The 4,732-nt window shown below is 34.8% G+C and overlaps 1 non-coding gene across 1 annotated transcript; it reads right to left on the bottom strand.

The window, feature by feature from the left end:
* Nucleotides 1-3,339: 3,339 nt before the first annotated feature.
* On the bottom strand, nucleotides 3,340-3,411 carry TRNAS-ACU (transfer RNA serine (anticodon ACU)). The gene has a single exon. It is a non-coding gene; the product is annotated as a tRNA-Ser (tRNA).
* Nucleotides 3,412-4,732: the final 1,321 nt, after the last annotated feature.

The following is a 4,732-nucleotide window of genomic DNA, read 5'->3' as shown; positions in this document are numbered from 1 at the left end:
GAACCACCCCTCATAAGCGACTGGGCTTATTTTTACATAATTCATTTGCTTGACCCAAATGATAAAGTCTAAATGCAATTGCAGTATTAGCCTAAATTACCCCATACTGTTGTGGGTGACTCACATGTGCTGTACGATATACAGTTGATAAGAATAAAGCAATACTGAATTCAAACGTTTTCCAAAGAAGTGAACACATGGGGCAGAATTTGGATCTGGATTCACAGAGAACACGCATTAAAACCATTAAACATTTTCCATGAGTAAGGAATTTGGTACCAGGCCTGTGGTGTCCATGTTACTATGGCAATAACTATTATTACAAGAGCTAATGTATTTCTGACCTATAGTGTTTAATAACACTCATTTACCTCAAAGAGATGCAATAAAATTTATTAATTTTTTGTAAAGCACTGTCAATTTTAAAGTGCAATGTAATATCTAAATATTAATATATATTTTCCCAGTGTAACTTAAAAAATTACTTTGTGACAACGTTTTATATACCCCACAGAATCATTTAAAACTTAGTATCTTTGATACTTCTGCTTTTTTGGCCTTCCTTTTAAGTAAGCATCTTCAAAAGAAGAGCTCTGCAGTTTCTGGTCCTTTACTTATTTCAACTTTGCTTTCAATACCTTTTTATCCCCAGTTTTTCTTTATCAGGAAAAAAAAAATGAGAATACTCCTTTGAAAAGTATGGAGGCTTAGTCCACTTTTAAAGAGCAATATATAAGACGTAGCACTTGTCATAAAACATTACAGTTTTGATTTAATATATAAGTGCAGTTCTTTATCCTAGAAAAAGCAAATTCTCTTTATAAATTACTGATGACACCAGTAAGTCACACATTAAAGAACAATGTGTTTGAAACTTAAATGAAATCTCACTTTGCTGCCTGATAGGAATTAATGTAAAGTATATTAAACTGTTACAGAGTATAGCATTTAGTTAAGCTATGTAAGATTTAATATACTTTAATTTATATTTGATACCTGGGTACAGTCGACTTTTGAACTTATGTTTATGGATTAGCTATATTAGCAATGATCTTAGAAATTTTCCTCTTTGTATGTTGCTAAGCATCAAAGATATCAGCTGCTGCTGCTGCTGCTAAGTCACTTCAGTCGTGTCCGACTCTTTGCGACCCTATAGACGGCAGCACACCAGGCTCTGCCATCCCTAGGATTCTCCAGGCAAGAATACTGGAGTGGGTTAAGATATCAGCACTGGTTTCCAAATTTCTGGCCAGGAATTCAGAATAAATGTCAAGAGCAGTTTATGGTAGACCAAGATATTGTTATTGCTCAGTTGCTCAGTCATGTCCGACTCTTTGTGACCCCATGAACTGCAGCACACCTGTCTTCCCTGTCCTTCACTAACTCCCAGAGCTTGCTCAAACTCATGTCCATTGAGTCGGTGATGGTATCCAACCATCTCGTCCTCTGTCATCCCCTTCTCCTCCTGCCTTCAATCTTTCCCAGAATCAGCGTCTTTTCTAATGAGTCGGCTTATTCCAAGATATTAGGGAACCCAAGATATTAGACCAAGGTATTAGGGAATCCTAAAAGACTTACAGATGTGAATAAAAATATCTTGGTTATTAACATTAGTTCTGTGTCTAGCCAACATAATGCTTTTAGAGAAGTCACTTTGGATCTGTTTCCACAACTGTACAATGAAGTTTATCTTAGAAAGGTACTCATTTTAGCTCTAAATTCAAGGGATTCTGCTCATGGTATGAAGGAGAACAGTGGGGATATCCAGAGATTTAAAGCTAGAAGATAGGAAAGGAAATTTAAGTTCAAAGTAACATTCACACTTGACCATGTGACCTAGCCACTATATAATCTCCAAGTGCTGCTGGCAAAGTCTTAGCATCTGTGCATGAGACTAGGAATATTACTGCTGTAGATGTTCTAGATCTCCTGGGATACAAGACTAAGGAGCTAAGACTTATTTTAGTGGAATAATAACAAGTTGGAAGGTTGGAAGGGGTTGGCAGTCTTGAAGTGTGAACTGGATGATCTGACTATGCAACTCATTTTGCAAGCTCTAAATTTATGTTTGGAAATGAATCATTAACGATTGCTGACTTTATTAGCAAGTTCATATTTGGTCTGCTTGCTTTAAGTCTAAGAATGTAACTATATGTTATCTTTATGGAATAAAGTACTTTATTCTTTATTGTAGATATAAGTATATAGGTCTCTCTCTCTCTCTCTCTCTCTATATATATATATATATATAAAACAGGCCACAATATGATTATGTATCAATGATAAAATCTCACTGATATGCCACATATTAATATTAAATCATGTACTTGTAGATGAGTTTATAATTGGCTCAGTTTACTAATTAGCTAATCTATGCTTGGTCTATGCTCACTTTTGTGCAGGAGGACTGGAGGTCACCAGACCTAGCTGGGCTCAGCTAAGGGGGCTTCTGCTCCACATCTCTCATCCCTATTCTTTAAACCAACCATTGGGCTAGTCTGTGCATGTTCTTCTCATTGAATTGGCAGAGAATGTGGTATTTAATGGGCTTCCCTGGTAGCTCAGATGGTAAAGAATCTGCCTGCAATGTGGGAAACCTGGGTTGGATCCTTGAGTTGGGAAGATACTCTGGAGGAGGGCATGACAACCCACTCCAGTATTCTTGCTTGGGCAATCCCCATGGACAGAGGAGCCAGGTGGGCTACAGTCCATGGGGCCACAAAGAGTCGGACATGACTGAGCAACTAAGCACAGACGTGGGTCATCAAAGTTGTTCATTTTTTCAAGGTTGGCTTGACTATTCTTCATCTTGTGTTTCTCAGTATAAACTTAGAAATCAGCTTGTTCATGTCCAAAAGTCTCATGCTTGGGTTTATTTATATTTTATTGACTCTATATATGGGTATTGAGATATTCAATAGTATATTCTTCCCTTATGTCTTTATTAATTTCTGTAAGTAATACTTAGTAGTTTTAGGATATTGAGTACTTATTTAATATTTCTAATATTTTGTTAATAGTGTATAAAAGTGATTTATCTATTTTGGAACTAATTTTTAGAGTGTACATTCTTTTTGATTTTTTTGCAAACAAATATGTTTTCTAGTAGTTACCTTTTAATTTATTTTTATCCATTTATTTTATCTTTTATTTTTCCCTCTTGCTTTTATTTTCCTGTTTTACATTGGCTAGAGTCTCTATTATAATTATTAGTAAAGTTGCTCAGTCATGTCCATCTCTTTGCAACCTCATGGACTGTAGCCTACCAGGATCCTCCAACCATGGGATTTTCTAGGCAAGAATTCTGGAGTGGGTTGACACTTCCTTCTCCAGGAGATCTTCCCAACCCAGGGATTGAACCCGGGTCTCCCGCATAGTAGGCAGACGCTTTACCATCTGAGCCACCAGGGAAGTCCATTGTAATTATTAGAAGTATAAATGTCAGGTTCCATTCTCTTGTTTCAAGTCTCTTGGTGAAAAGATTCAATTAGTGAAAATTAAGTATAATGTTATTGGTAGATTTTTTTGAAATTTTTTATTATAACTATGTAACTATAAGATACATATGGTAGAGTGTACAAATATTAGTGAAAATTTTATAAAGTGAACATTTGCACAGCAACCTAATCATTCAAGTTATAGAATATTTCTAAAACCCCAAAAAACTTCCTTCATGCTACTTTTCAATCTTTATATCTCCATAAATGGAAGATTTTTTTTTAGTTTTATCATAAAGTATTTATTTTTAGCTTTATTAACATTTATATATGTAAAATCATCCACTGAGTATTCATTTATTTTGGCTGGTTTCCTTAATAGTCCTTAATATTATATCTGTCTGAGTGACCCATGTTAATGCATGACTCATATTTTATTCTCTTCCACCTTAGTATTGATTTGAAACTATACTAAGATAGAAGATTTATATAATAAGAATAGATCATATTTTATCCATTCCACTGCTGATTGTAATTGTCATTTAGATTGTTTTCTGTTTGATGCTACAAGAACAAAGTAAAATGCTGCCAGAGGATTTCCAATTCTGAGATGAAGAGGACATACTTTTCTCTGTGCTTCCTACTAAGTACAACTGAAATCCCTGGACATTATATACAAAAAAAATAGAAGACTCTGAACTCTGAAAGGTGAAGAGAGAAAGACAGGTTAATGATCTCAGGATCCAAGGAAAAATAAGTGGTGATTTCCCTAGCATTTCTTTCTGTCTCATATACCCCAGAGTTGAAGATAAAGAAAATGGCAACTCTGAAACATTTATTGTAGACAAAAAAACCCCCAACGAATGTGTGCTCTGTAGCTAAAGATGAAAAAAGGGGTAACTTAATAGAACAGAACATTTAAAGATAAAGATTGCCCTATTTCAGCATAACATTAAACGTTTAAAACAGCAATAACCCAATTACTTAACACTTAATGAACTCATTAGTGACTGTGTTTGTAGTATACAAGAATCCTGTACATTATCAAATACAAATTGTGATTTCTCTTTGCACATCACCATGCATTGTAATAAAAATTAAAAAAAAATATGATCCTAAAGATAGTGTCTTCAATGAGTACAGATCAATGTTATTCTCAGTGCCTACCAGAAGTACACTCTGAAATCTATCAAAGACTAACCATCAAGGAAAGGATGGAGAAGAAGATAATAACACAAAATGTATTTAAATGGCATGAACAACTAGTAGATGCCTACTGGGAGAAAAGCTGATAT

The sequence above is a fragment of the Giraffa tippelskirchi genome, chromosome 1 (assembly GCF_054371585.1).
Source record: "Giraffa tippelskirchi isolate mGirTip1 chromosome 1, T2T-mGirTip1v1.2.pri, whole genome shotgun sequence".
Taxonomy (NCBI): Eukaryota; Metazoa; Chordata; class Mammalia; order Artiodactyla; family Giraffidae; genus Giraffa; species Giraffa tippelskirchi.
This window is presented reverse-complemented; position numbering and strand designations above follow the sequence as displayed.